Genomic DNA, 16,890 nt, shown 5'->3' on the forward strand with positions numbered 1-16,890 from the left:
ACACTCGTGAAGTGAATCGCCAATCTGAATCCGCCAGCAGCCTTAATCTGATCGGGCCATCGATATAGATTCCAAATTTTAGCACGAGGCAAAAAGCTTTTTTTAAACTGTTGTTGTCAAGATGGTGTGGATGAAATCGAAGCGTGTGTACTATATGGTGGTGGAATTTAGCAGCAGACAACGATCCAAACAGTTCATCAGAGAACTCTCTATGATAGATGCGTTACAATACGCATAAGTATGCGACTTCTCTACGCAGTGATAGAGATTGAAGCCGAGAACGAGTCGCACAGCACATAATGACCCATTATTCTAAAATATTATATTCTTCATGTTTAGATAGATATTATGTTGTTGGACCCATTAGTGTAATTTTAACAAAAATTATCAATGTCCATTATAGGAACCAAAGCAAATCCAGTCATGGACAATTGTTGTACAATATTGGAACCCTTTGTTTGAAATGGTCGTGATAGGTTTATTATTAATCAGAAAGAAAAGACAATACAGAAAAGCGCATGTAATTAATACCTTTAAAAAAAGTTTATTTTCGACATATGTCCATAAATGGATATATCCATAGAATTAAATCCAGTTATGGACACTGATGAATTTTATTTAAACAACATAACCTATCATGATACTAAATCGTGTAATATTTCGTACACTTAACTACTATAAATAAAAGTAATATCAAATTTTGCTGACATTTATACAAAAATTCTTATAACCAAAATTGTGTCCTCACTTCCTTAAGGATTTTCTTAGTAAAAATGGATTTCTTCGAAACGAGTCGCAGCAACTAAACATAACGTTCTGCCATCTTCAAACATTTAGGCCGAATAAGATGAAATGTCGTAAGTTTGATAGCTTATGAACCAAACTTTTATTTTAAGTATTGCCTAATTATATAACGTTAATTTTGGTCTTAATATTTAAATTTAATATTTATTTTGTCCATTACTGGATGCTTGTCCACCACTGGTGCCGTTACCTTAGGTACTTGTTTTTCATTTGTTACTCACAGTCGTTAAAAGTTTTAAGGATGTAAGAATATACATTATTAAAATTATTGTGATCGGACTAATGAATATGTAGAGCAGCATTTTTTCTTTTCCGGGATATTAGTTTATAAAATATAATGTTATATAATTAGGAATTATCTCGAAATGATCATTTATATGTTGTTAATATGTGAATATTTTCCTATTAGTCCATTTCCGCTTATTGGCTTGTTTTCAGCTTGTTATAGCCCTGAACAGCCCTGAACAGAAGTATCTAAATTAGTAAAACATAATATAATTCCAGTACCTACTTATGTCTGAAAATAGACCGTATACCACCATTGCGGCAGTTTCCTAAACAGCAAAAATAATTACTATTGATTATACGGGTACGTTATATGTACAATGTATACGCACAATATATTAACAATGGCTAAGCTATTCCAATACATAACAAATAAATAAACCACCCAGTTTCATCGTTCTTTGTCATCATTCTTTTGGCAGTGACGCACACACATTGAAACATCACGATGATCGAAGGTCATGTAAGTATTAGAATATTTTAATACAATTAACAATAAAACCAGTTGTTTGTTTATATACAGAAACTATGCATCCGGAGGACAATGTAAACAGATGATTGTAAATTTATTGTAGAATTTACATTTGTCATTGTTGTTTATAAATTTTAATTGCTAAAATGTAGTATGTATTATGAATCTACCTCTATGCTAGCAGACATCAGTAGCAGTTCGTATTTTAGAATTGTACAATAGACTCTCATCCTATTATACTATGGAAACTAACTAGTAAATTGCTCTGTACTGCATGTGCACTGTGCAGTGTGCACCTTTGCTATCCTTTAGGGAATACGAGCGTGATACTATATTGTTATGTTAACTTCATATAAAATATGGAATTGTACATGAGTGTGGGCGGGAACTAGGTAACCTAGAATTTACCCTTGCACCTGTTTGGTGAATGGTGATGAAAAGATTTAATTTTACCGCGATGAAGACAGTCATATTTAATACTTATATAACTACTTACATGGAATTTATTGTAGTTAAAAATCGTACCTACCTCACTACATACCTACAATACGTATGTACATGTGTATGTTGTTAGCCTCATACCAACATGACAAAGCTCGTGTTGTAATTTTTTGCTGTAAATATGTGGGTGTCATAAAAAAGGATACGCTATTTCCCTCTAACAAACACGATGGCATTGCCTTTAATTTATAACAACTGTGAACTGACCTCCGCAAAAATTATTTACTAACTAGAAATTATTTATAATTACATGCTGCGCAGTAATGAGGCGAGTTGTTGACGACCTGCCTCACGTCATATGTACAAATAATTTAAAATAGTTGAAAGCTTTAACTTTCTTTGATAATTTCTCGATAAATAAAATGTCTCAAAATATTCAATAGCTTGTGGAATAAGATCACACATAGAATTACAAAACTTATCTTATATTATACTACATATTATCAAAATTAAAAATCTTACACCATTGCCATAAATGCCGTTGAATTGCAATGTATGTAAAATAAAGCAAAAGGAAAATAATACGTGTACAAGGTAAGTGACAAAAGATGATATCATTATTCGCGCTCCTTAGTTTAATACTTGTATTAATTCAAATGATTATATTATACACCAGTTAAAGATACACGAGGAATACAGATTTATTCACTTATAATTATTGTTGTTAGATCTATATCTATGTAGTGAGTTTCTCTCGAACGATTAGTTATTGTTTTTCAATTTTCCCTTAAGCTTTTCATAGTGCAATAATTACTCTATTATACATAAATCTATGAAGTTACTTTACGGATATACTAATTTAATCCTGCTTTGCACTGTGACTCAAATTATATAGAAAATCAAAAGGCATTCATAGCGTTCGTTTAAAATTCAAGTCCCATAATACAAAACAGCTACTTATCGTTAGTCAGAGCGTGATATCATGACAGTTTATTTGTATCCGTACATTAGAATGATAGAATACTAATAAGATTCGTTGATTTAATGCATTTATCATTAGAATCTAATTAAAGACGATTGAAATACTTAAGACATGGCGTCCATGGCGATATTTAAAATTTTTCTAATTGTTTCATTACAGGAATGTCATTTATTAATTTCTGATAATGTTTCTAAACAAGGGTATTGATTATTGCTTAAAATGTGAGTGATTATTTTCCAATTATAAATAATACAAAAAGAAACTTTAATTTATGTAAAACATGTTTTTTAGTATTCTTAACTTTCATATAAATATTTTTATTATAGGTACCTCTACGTCCGATATTATTTGTAATTTTCCACTAAATCCTAATGTAGACTGTATATTATTATCTTAAACGGGTCTATAATTATTTTGAAGGCATTATAAAATTTAATACAAGGGTTATAGAGCCATAGATTCATTATTCAAACAATAGTTTGTCAACAAGCGGCAAGGTAAATATTGTTGGCAGAGCTTTACCATGTTTTACCGATCATTATAATTATTGACATAGAGTTATATATTAATTTATTTATATTGGCACAATTGCTCTCAATTGCATACTTATTGTTTCATACCAAAGAAAGATATTATATTGGAATATAAGATAGACATATTATATTATATCGATAAACTAATAAAAAGTAGAGCCTTAATCTCTCAGGAGGTATTATTCCTGAGCTGAATGAGCTTGATAAGAATGTAGCTTTTTACTGGCAAAAGAAATTCATTTATATATTCAAGAATCAATTGACGAATTATATCTCTACTACTTTAAACCAATATATCCATTGATATATAAACTAGCTTTCGCTTGCGGGTGCGCAAGGATTCGGATTGAAAATGTAATCCATTCCCGAATCCACCTCAGCATTTGTATGTCTATACAAAAAAAATATTATTTTCGGTCCATCAGTGTAGATAGAGTTTATGTGACAAGCATACGCATAGAAGAAATTTATGAGTCATTTTGTACTATGAAAATATATAAAGTTTATAAACTGGATTTCTTAATATTTTAGTAAAATAGCCAACGTTTAATCATCAGAGATAAGCCTTATAGAATAAACGGATTAGTTTTAAGCCATATTGTGCACGATTTCTACATGCAATATGTTTAAAGAATACTGTAATATTTAATATCCTTTCTAGCTCTACCAATACATAGCTTATTGCCTTTATTGTATAATGATAAAACATAATTGATTTTTCTATTTTTTTTTTTTCGTTACAGGGTTAAGGCTTTTTTCTAGTTCTTTAAATTCGTGTACATTGTAACTATTATTCTAATAAAAATATTAATTCTTAAAATAATTGTTATAGATACCTAATGGGTCTGTGCTAATGGTATCTATTTACTATGCATATGAAAATGTTAATCTACATGCATGTTATTGAATAAGTGCTAATTTTTAATGTCCGGTAGGTATTAAATAACGGTTTCATCTCTATAAGAGCAGGTAATATTTGCGCATAATGTGTAGGTAGCCATCTTTAAACATGAAGCCTGTAGCTATTGATTTTAAGCTTGCAATGAAAACAATTACTCGGAAAGAGGAAACTCTTGCAAACTCCGACGATTTTCCTCGCATTTCAAGATTTTTAACGCTTGAGATAAACTTTGAAAATTGTTGAACAACAGGTAAGTACATTGCTCATACAAGGTTTGAAAGCTTTGTCTTGTACGTCTTCACGGGATATTAATGTATTTTTTATTTAATGAGCAAACATCCTCCTTGGTAGAGTTAGCTTCCTAGATCCTATTATCTTGTAGTTGGTAGGTATGTTGTGTTGGTTCTACTTATCATAATTATCTTCATTTGCAAAGCAGGCACCTGTTTTTCTATAAAAAACGATCACTAAAACAGATGTGAAATTAATTTAAGGACTCTATACTCAAGTTGAACGGGTTGTCTGACACAAAACCTAGATGCTATTTAATCTACAATTTACATACCTACATTATATTTTTTACAGTACAATACGGGTAATAATAAAACCAAATGTAAAATTACAAAATACAAAATGATATGTTGATTATTTCTTACTGAAGTATTTAATACTGTTATTCACTTCAAGAATTGTTTAACAATGTATCATATAAATAAACAATTAATGTTTACATTGCTGATCTAACTGTTTGTTTATTACAACAACTAGCTGTTGCCCGCGACTCCGTCCGCGATTACGTCGTTTTTCGTCATTCGTCGTTTAAAAAAATACGTGACACTTTATTTTTGAATGTTCTTAATTGTCTCTTATAAAATTTAACTAAATTAAAATTGAACACTGATAAGAAAATCTTAAAATCGGAGGAAATCTAAAATCTGAGGAAAACATGAATGAATGTGATTTAAATTCTACATTACTTAGTATTTCAAATAATAATCTAAATTAAATGTAGATTAACAGTTTGGGCGCACCGTTATAGAATATATTGTACCTAAGTATTAAATTACGTTAGTTTACATAGTAACAAAACAAAAACACGATGACTTTCTTTCGCGCTCGGTACCACAAACTAAGCATGTTAATGGTACGTGGCCCGCGTCACTTGACCCCCCGCGAGTTCCCCTCCGTTGCTATGCGAAAATACATTCGTCGCCCTGCTGTAGAAAAAATTGTAATACTGTGGCCTGGGCGTTATAACACACCCAGGAAGTTCCTGAGTGCCGATAGACGTCCGTCTATCGGCATTTATAACAATTTTATATTAATATCACCATTCACCATCTTGAGGAAAAGCTTCAAATGTCGATTTAAAACTGCATACATACGAATTAACCTGATGAAACATGTTCTAAAATTGTCCTTACTCCACTTTAAAGCATTACAAAAATAACATACTACGTTAATATCGCCTATACAGAAGATGATCTGTAATCAATTGTGAGGTTATAAGCAAACCCACTTTTATATTTGTCGGACCCCACCACCGAATTCGTAGATTGATCTTCTATGTTTACCTCTAATCTAAGTCATTAAGACTATGTCGAAATCTGTCTGCAGTAAGAGGGGCCTCTCGCTATTCGTCCGTTTCCAGAGACCGAATAGTTTCAATTCTTAATCTTTCATTAAACAAACTTATTAATCGTTTTTGTCTCAATTAATTGTAATATTCGCGTCCTTACTCTAGTCATTGCTTATGCTCATGTTCATCTTCAAGAGATCGAATAATATTATGGTGCACCCTATCATTTGTCAAACGGTCTTCATATTGAGTAAAAGTTTCAGATTCTCGAGATAAAATATGACGGCCGTGATCAGCTGTGAGACATTATACCCTCTCAGTGAAGGTTTCGGTCTCACGGGATAGTACATGCCGTTCGCGGTCAGCTGTGAGCCGCAATTCTCTTTGTGAAGCGGTTTCAGGTTCTCGGCATAACACATGTTGTTTTCGGCCTATAGTAAGCCTCTTACTTCTAACGATTCTTGAGAACTCTTATTTCTCATTTTCTTAGCTTTGCTCGATTTCCGAGATAAAGATTTTTTAGGTGGCACTGATGCATGAAAATAAAAATTGAGTTGAAACGGACTGAGAGTGTTATAGACAAATATAATCAGAAAGCTTCGAACTCCTAAGCTATCGGAAGTTACACGTGTTATTGTGAGTCAACCATAAAAGATATACATTTATGATGTCGGGAGATATTTTTTATATAATAAGGAGAACATTTCTTTCATACAATATGATTTCTGTGTAGCTTTAACTCTACTTTTACTGCACTGCTCAGGAATATGTAAAATAATTGTACCAAGTTTCGTTTAAATCCGTCGAGTAGTTTTTGTTTCTATAACGGTTATACGGACAGACAGACGGACAAAAATTTTACTGTTTGCTTCCTTGGCATCAGTGTCGATCCCTAATCACCCCGTGATAGTTATTTAGGAAATATATTTCATGTACAGATTTAATATAAGTATACATAATATATTTAGATTCCAATTTCCATGTAACGTTAAATTCGACTATACAATAACTAACAGACAACGCAGGTTACTCTCGTTTCCGTAAGTTGAGGCGGCTACATATTCGGTCCTCATAACATCACTTTTAGTGAACGAAACGACAGCGCGGTTTAATTCGATGCCAACCTACCATCAGAAAAAAGGAAATATTTTTAATTGTGAAAAAATATTATGATTTACACTATTAACACTATTTTAATATAAAATATATGGCTGTGAGTGTGTAAAAATAAATCCAGCTAGTTTCACATCACACTTATGTTTATAATTAGCTATACGACATGAAAATATACCTACATATTACCAAGCAATAATCATACAGGTAAATACTGAACAAAAGTATTAACAGTCAAAGTTTATTTTTACTATAACATTTAACAACATGTAAATGATGAAGAAATAATAATTATCAACGAACTAACCTTTTCTATAATACTTAACACAGCACATTTTTTAAATTATCTTGCTCAACTCTGCTCAAAAATTTGAGGGTTTTGTTGGAACTTTAATGTGTCAAAACTATGATATATATCTAAACTACGATACAACTTGCTTGCGGAAATGCTCATTACAATCTGTGAATTTAAAGAATAACTAACAACATACTATTCAATTTTATTGAGCTGATGAATATCTTTTGCCTGGAAAATCACCGCCGCCTAATAAATATACTGTGTTTTCTTATAAAATCGTAACATAATTTCTTTTATCTACTAAATTTTAATAAATAAGTTCTCTTTGTTATTTTCATCTAAAAATGAGCTTGAGCTTATATTAGGCAAAAGTATACATTAAAATTTCAGGACCGCACCTTAAACAGAGTATTACAATATTATTTCCTACAGTAAGGAATCGCCTTTGATGTCGCGCGATGCCGCCGCCAGCGTAGGTACTTACGCTGCCACACGAAAATACGCTAGGGTTGCAACAAATGGGAAATAAAACAATTTTGATTATTAATATTATGATGAAATCATTTATTCATATGTACATTCAAAATAATTGCGATTATTAAATCTGATGTAATTATTTGTTCATAAATATATAATTACAGATATTGCACTGCTAAATATTATTTACGTGGACACTTTATTTTTGGATGTTCTTAATTGTATATTATACCATTTAACTAAGTAATGCATTCGCATTGGGATGTACAATCTGATTAGAAAATAATGAGGACAACATATACATAGCTTTGATTTTAATTCAACAGATACAATTAATACAATCTTTCTGAAATATTGTTTCCTTCTGGGATTTCAATGTAGATTTACATCCGTAAACGGAACAGTTTTTGCGCGTCATAATAGAATATGTAAGTACCTATGTATAATAAAATTATTACACAAAAAATACGACTGCGTCATCCTTTCGCGATAGTTAATGCAAACTCAGCGTGATTGCATTAAGCGGCCCGCGTCGCCCGACCCCCCGCCAGTTCCCCTCCGTTTCTCTGCACAAGTACATTCGTCGCCATACTGTAGGATGGTAATACTGTGCCTTAAATGGGGCGCTTGGAAAATATGCCTACGGGTTATTAATAGAGAAATGATACACAACAAAGTTATGTTGGTTCCATTTTATTTATAAAATATAATGAAAATGGGCAAATATAAAACATATTATGTAAAATGATTAAAAATAAATAAATGAAGCAACTACGATTCAAAGAAAACATCTTTTTCAGTGTGAAAATGCTCTATGCAATCCTGGATGATGAGTATATCATGTACTCTCATCCCAGTACGGTCGATAGCCATAACGATAAATATTATAATCAGATAACAGCAAAGTCAGAATAAAAATCATAACTTACAGTTGTGAGTGCAAAATTTATGTTTCATTTGGCAATAACATTTTTTTCGGTACTAAAACGTAGTACTTTGATATGTGGTTGGCTGCCCCTTCTCTCCTTCCTGAAAAATATCCTCCAAAATTACCCGAGATACTTCCAATGATTGAACCATACGTTGGACATTAACTTCAGTCAAAAATTGACGAAGCGGATGTTTACTAATTTCCACTTAATCCTCGCTGCCACTATTTTCATCATCAAATCATCAATTTTCAAGTGGTGTTGTAAAATTGTCAGCAGAAATCGTCTTCCAAAGGCGATATAATTTTATGAACATTGAATCTGTAAATAAAAAATCAAAAGTTAACTGTAAATCTATAAAAAAGCTACTTACAAATAAAATTTTATCAACAAACTACTGTTCCCAACGCACCTCAAAATCTTGTAAAAGTCAAAAAGAATTCATCATTTTATTATTTCATTCTAAAAGTGTAATATAAAACCTTTATAAAACCAATAAAAATGTTGTGTGGTTTTATGAAACCACGGTAAAAGTGAAACTTAGGCACAAAATTATCGTATTTGTACGATAATTATCGTACGGTTCGACCGTCACGCGACATGCGCTACACAGACCAAAAAGTTTGAGACGATGTAATAAAAGTTTCACTTTAAAAAACATGAATTGCTATCATTATAAATAATAAATACCTATAAAAGTAACAACTTACCTTTTGTGGGAACGCATGGTGAAAATTCACAAAACACAAAGATTGAATTTGATATTTTTGGTTTTATGACATTCAAATGCTTTATAAATATAAATTTATAAATAATAAATTTATAAAGAATAGAAACATTCGATCACGAAATTATGTGGGTTCGAGTCCCGCCTCGTGATCGAATTTTTTCTATTCTTTATAAGTAAATTTATAAAACACGAAGATTTTAAAAATGTAACCAATGAACACAATCAATATTAGATTAATTGTAATATTGCTCTGAGATTGTAATGGTGTCTAGTTTGACTTAAAATAATAAACATTTACCCTCACTTTTAAAAATGTAGTATATTCACACGAAATAATATAAGCGCACCTTATAGGGAAGGGAAGATATGGGTTAAAGAGTTAAATAAATAACATGATTATATTTAAATTATTATTATTAATTTTCAACAGTATTTTCAGTAGTGTTAACATGTAAATTGATTTGATTTTTACGAAATCTCATAGATGGCGCTGTTTCAGATTTGTCTTTATACTACTAAATTCATTAAACTGTTTCTCTGCCCAAATTACGTAAATGACATAGTTTTTATTTTGTAAAGCTAGATAATAGCATGGCTTACTCGAAACCAACATTTAAACATGAGTCTTTAGATTGTACGCTGTCGTAGTACACGGAATATGTAAGAAAAATAAAGGTTCACAGCTCCTCCCCCGAAGGTGATATCATGATAATATGTTTAAACTATCCTCACCCGACCTCTTAGGAATATTCATGCAAAATTTGAAGTAAATCTATGCAGTACTTTTCGAGATTAGCTCGGTCAAACATACAGACAAACAGACAAACAGACAAACAGACAAACAGACAAACAGACAAAAATTCTAAAAACTATATTTTTGGCTTCTATATCGATTATAGATCATGGATTATGTATTCTTTTAAAAAAATATTCAATGTACAGTTTTGACTTTCCTACGATTTTATTATATGTATAGATTATTGTGTTAATCTGTACAATGCTCTCATTTGATTGTTTATTTTTATAAAGAATTGTTCTTCATGATGTACAACATAATAATAATATTAATTATTAACAAGTATTACTTATTTTATTACCTACTGCATGGTTAATAATAGTTACAAGTACTTACTAGTTACTTTTGATATAAAACTGCCTCAAATGTTTTATTACAATGTGATAAAAGCGATGTACGTTATATTGAATTGCAATGTTAATTGAATTCATTTTCAATACTGTTTTCGACAGCTTTTAATATAGGTAGGTACCTAGATTCCCAGAATCTGATATGCTTCGTGCTATTGCGACTTATTTTTATAAATCCATAATTATACCTACATACTATTTTCAACGTTTTACGATTTTCAATTCAATCAAGAGATAAGACTAGCTCTAAAGCAGGGAAAGCATTTAATGGAGATTTTATATACTAAAATGTTGTTTTATGTAACACTATCATGGAAACTAATCACTCAGAGACTTTTGTTCATTTTGCAAATGGCACCTGTTATGAAAACGGTTAAGTAATTTAGTATACATAAAATTTTACTGTTGTTGAAGCTTTATTAAAATCAGTGACTGCCAAGGATTCGAAAACATCTTTTTTCCTAAATCGCATTCTAATCTGTTGTTTTCAAACTCTACATTGCGATTCGATAGCATAGCGCGTAAAACTGCAGGAAAGCATAATTATATCAGAATAAACGGTTTATAGGTACTTACCTAAAGACTGGAAAACATTTTTTTTTATATAATTATATTAAAATAGCTCCAGGAAATATTTACTAGTGGAAAAATCCCCTTGGAGGAATGAAGAGGATAAAATCTAAAAGTTTTTACCTATTGTGTGAGTTTAAACAAAAGTTAAAATGAAAATACATATATACATTTCTCATAAGAATTGAACCTTGAAACTTTCCACGTGCTAAAAAGTGGGAGTTCGAAATGATCTTCCGGGTTTGAAAGCTAAGTATGTATTTTTATTCCTGTTCTAGTGAAATCAAATAGGTATTATTAATACAAAATATTTTAATATTATGTTTGGATGGCGATATGCAATAAAAGTTTAGTATCATACAGATACAGTTTATTAATACAGTTATGCATCGAACTATACATATAAAATTCCTTGAATTGTTGTTATGGTTGTCAAAGTCAATTAAAACCGCCAATAGCGGAGTCGTGTTACATCGAATCACAGGAGAGATAAATCAATACCTCATACTAAATGCGCCGTGAAGTTGTTTGTTTACTAAAGCCTCTGTTTATTATCTGTAGGCTCCTATATTTATATAGAGGCGAACCTGTGATACTGTTTGCAGGTGGAAACGATTTGACTAAAACTACCTATGAATTTATGTTTGAAAATAAATATAGGTAACAATTTCAATTTTATTATATTACACGTGAAAGACAAAACAAAAGAAGGAGAATATAGTTTGGAAAATCCAAAAGTGCACGCCTCATAATTTTTTTTTAATAATTATTTATTAATTATTATTTTTGTTTATTTAATAACAATTAAACCACATCGAATCAGACCCTGAAAAATGAAAGGGTTCTATTCCTGAGCATACTCAAGCGTAAGAGAAAAAAGATGTAAAATTTTCGTCGGCGCCATATTGAATTTTAGTTTTGACCTCATATTGGTTAATAGATACCCCAATAACCATGAAAATGACACCCATGACGAAAATATGTAAAATTTTCGTCGGCGCCATCTTGGATTTTAGTTTTGACCTCATATTGGTTAATAGCTACCCCAATAACCATAAAAATGACACCCATGACGAAAATGTGTAAAATTTTCGTCGGCGCCATCTTGAATTTTAATTTTGACCTCATATTGTTTAATAGCTACCCCAAAAACCATGAAAATGACACCCATGACGAAAAGATGTAAATTTTTTGTCGGCGCCATCTTGGATTTTAGTTTTGACCTCATATTCGTTAATAGCTACCCCAAAAACCATGAAAATGACACCCATCACGAAAAAAAGTCAAATTTTCATCAGCGCCATCTTGGATTATAGTTTTGACCTCATATTCGTTAATAGCTACCCCAAAAACCATGAAAATGACACCCATGACGAAAAGATTTCAAATTTTCGTCGGCGCCATCTTGGATTTTAGTTTTGACCTCATATTGGTTAATAGCTACCCCAAAAACCACCCACATTTGCAAATGTGTTTGCTACTTAGGAAAAGTTCAGATTTAAAGATATAAGTAGGTAATGTGACGAATTTAATTTATTTCATTCCGACTGTTTCTCGGAATAACATACATTTACTAAGAATTGCATACAATGCCGGTTTTAATATATTGCCGGTAACATAATATTATGTATGATAATAATTCTTAAAAAAGTATTTTATACATTTCTTAAAAAGCTTCGATATTGTATACAATAATACAATTCATATTCAAATTGTTGTAAAATAGTCACACTTTTTTAAGTTGGTTGAATACACTAAAATACTTATAAGGATCGTACCTACTAATAAAAGTAACAAAATGAATTTTTAAAGTTCCCAGTAATCTTCTGGAATCAATTTCAATAAAAATATAAAAATTCACTTCAAAAAAAAAAAAAAAAAACTGCCGAGTTTTTTTTTGTTTATTTAATAACAATTAAACCACATCGAATCAGACCCTGAAAAATGAAAGGGTTCTATTCCTGAGCATACTCAAGCGTAAGAGAAAAAAAAAGATTCGATTAGTAAAGTATTTCGGTCGCTATCGTGTTAACAAGAAAAAGGATCCGCACATACAGACACACGGACGTCCAAGACAGAACTTTTTTAAACTGTTTTTTAACTAGTTTAAATAACAAAAATGACATCAAAAATATCATGAACGTTAAAAATAGTGTTTTTTCTTAATATGTGTGTGTATGTATTATCTTACAAGTGCAATGTATGATACATAAAGACATTTTAAGTTTGAAAAATCAGATGTTTTGCGCGAAGCGACAGTAGTACCCACCTCAACGCTTCGCTTATGAGGCGTGCAATAACATAAACTTTTTACAGAAAAAATATCAGTCGTAACTACTAATAGAAGATATAATAAAAGCGCGTGCTACCGAGCACCTGTTGATCCTGATTTCAAATCATTATCATTTCATGACGTTTTCTTAGTAATCATTTATTTTTACATTATATTAACAACTAGCGGTCCGCCCCGGCTTCGCCCGTGGTACATATTTACGTTTTCTCTACATAAGAACCATCCTCGTACTTCAAGGAATATAATAGAAAAGAATAATCGAAATCGGTTCAGCCATTCACACGTGATGCCGTGACAACGCGAAACGGGTGCAGACCCGCCGCCTTTTTAATTTTTATAGCTCCCGCCGCGCAGCGCGTCGAACGCGGCAACTGATACACAAAAATAATCCTTATGGCATGATTCTGTATTCACGCGCGATGACTTATAACGTATTTCATGTATAACTTTGGTGTTTCTACACCGATTTACATGATTCTTTTACTATAACCTGCCCAGGAGTATGAAGAATAATTGTGCCAAATTTAGTTAAAATCCGTCGGGTAGTTTTTGTTTCTATAACGAATATACAGACAGACAGACAGACAGACAGACAGACAAAAATTTTACTGATTGCATTTTTGGCATCAGTAGCGATCCCTTATCACCCCTTCATAGTTTTTTTTTAAATATATTTCATGTACAGAATTGGCCTCTCTACAGATTTATTATAAGTATAGATTTAATGAAATATTATAGTTATTAGTGAATACATATAATTCAAAGTTGATCTAAATATTGGATTTTTATTCAACAAAACTTCGTTAACGCTTCATGAAAGCAGCTTTTAATGAAGGCCGCGGAAAATTCCGGTAACAAATACATTTGTTGTTTGGATTCTGGTCCCAATTAGTGAAACGTCTTATTTTCCTTCGTCCAACACCCACATGATCGTATTGTTACAAACACTCTCTCATTAAAAGATCTCGGTTCAACTGACTCAAATTCGCTATCAATAATCACTTAAGTCTCCAAAATGTAAATGAGATAATATGTATTGGCTGACACTAATAACATTACACGTGCTTCCCACAACACGTGGAATACGGGAACTTTATTACATATTTGTATCTATAGTTATAGTTCCATGCAAACGAATCTGTTAAAATATCATGGAAGCTCGATAAAGCTTATTTCAGACTTATGTGGGTAGGTTGACTTCATTAATGCAGCAATTCAATTGGAAAATTAATTTTGATCGAGGAACACAGTATGATTTAGTTTTCTGTAGTTATTTCTAGTTTAAAGCGTAAGACATGTAAGAAATATAGAGATAAAAACATGTAGCTCGCATCTTTCTTCTCGTTAAATAAATTTAGCAGATATTTGTCTATAATTATAGTAAGTATATGTTGCACATTAAACACCAATTAAAAAACCGGAAACATTCAACACAATTTTAGAAGTCCTTGACAATATTAACATAAAACATACAGACATCATGGCCTAACGTAACCGGCTGAAAATTGTATACGCTAATTTACATTCTACACATTAGCTCACGACCTACAGCCCGTCAGCAAATATATGTTAAATTATTTATAGCCAGAACAAACATAGTCCTACTTCGCTCTACCAATTGGTGTGCTTGCATATTATAAGCAGCCTTGTTGTACAGCAATTTAAATTTCACAGCTAATACGCTACGTCAAGGGTAAAGGAAAATTCATTTTCTTTTTCGGAAACGCGCTCTTGGACTGCAGTGCTAACTACGTTTTATTTATAACCTTCCCGAGGTTTTAAGTGTACCTAGCTATGATTGAAATTAAATGGCTTTAAAAAGGAATAAAAAGTGTACAATTTGATATTTCATGCATTTTTCAAATTACGAAAGTACTGTTTAAGATGTAATAGATTAACATTGCGTGTTTAGCCCTAACGAAGTAATATAGTTAAAGAACTTAAAATATATTCGGCCATTGAACCTTTTATTCAGAAAGTGAGCAGCATTGTGAAAGTTTTTGTTAAGTTGACCTTCATATGCAACTGATTGTCTAAAAGAAGACAATTTTAAATAAAATTAAGTTCCGATTTCGGATATTTATTTAAACTTTATTTAAATAAATATTATTATAATAATGAATAAGGTCATTCATCATCATTTTTGTTCATTTATTTTATAAACTTTTATAAATCTTGTGGTTTAGAATGCGCCATTAACAATATAATCAGGTTGCGTCGCAGTTCCACTAGCGGCTGTTAAATTAAACCTTAGCACGCCTAGCCAGTTTTGCTTATATCACGCTATGAATAAATATCATCTAATTCTAGCCTCTACTGTATAAATAAAACCTAAATATATACTACCTAAAATTTGAGAATAATTTCAAGGCTTTACTACTGCGTATTTGTATACGCAATTACATTAAATGGGGACTTAGTTACCCACTTTGACTAATAGGTATGAGAAAAGCATGCCCGTTGACTAAATGCTCTACTCAATTGCTCTACTCTTCAAATTCGAAGTTAAAGAGTAGAGCATATAGTCAAAGGTCATGATTTTATATTACGGATGTACCAGGGAGCATCCGAGCATTTACAATGTCTCTCAGTACTTTATTTTGTAAACGTTGTATTATGTCAATGTTGCTTTTTTTGGTACAGTCCCACAGCTGAATACCATAAGTCCATACTGGCATTAGGACTTGTTTGTATATGAGTAGCATTATTATGTATCGCGAACTGGGAGTATCTTCCAAGAAGCCAATACAATTTCTTATAGCACAAGCAATATTATAATTTAATATTTGATAATATTTTCGGTAAAACCATTCCAATGTCGTCGCAAATAGTTAGTCATGAGATAATCCTTCACACTTCGTTATTCATGCCTTTTCTCAACCTATATCTAATAGTTAACACAAATATTATAATTATGAGCTGTAACATATTAGTATTTAATACATACATCTAGGACCTAGATAATTAGATTGATATATTGTATCTAATCTATATTGTCTTACGTGATACGTCTATATCTATTATCTATACAAACAGAATGATTTTAACATGAATCATATGAATCTGTAATGTTCAATGATATACCTGCATATGCATGGCACATTTAGGCTACGCTTAAAATATTATAGATTATGTTTATCTAATCTAACAAAACCGATTATGACGATATTTTATTTAAATGAGATCACACGATGGAACCACGAGGACTAAATCGATAATGCAAGCTGGTGCGCAGTGTGTTTTATATAATTTTAATAATAAGTACATAATACTGCCAATATGAACTGCACTTAATGAATATTACTCGATATGATATTATGAATAAGCAGAAATGTAA

Source organism: Colias eurytheme, chromosome 8 (assembly GCF_061535395.1).
Source record: "Colias eurytheme isolate Ceu_HAF_F1 chromosome 8, ilColEury1 Martin Lab GWU primary, whole genome shotgun sequence".
Taxonomy (NCBI): Eukaryota; Metazoa; Arthropoda; class Insecta; order Lepidoptera; family Pieridae; genus Colias; species Colias eurytheme.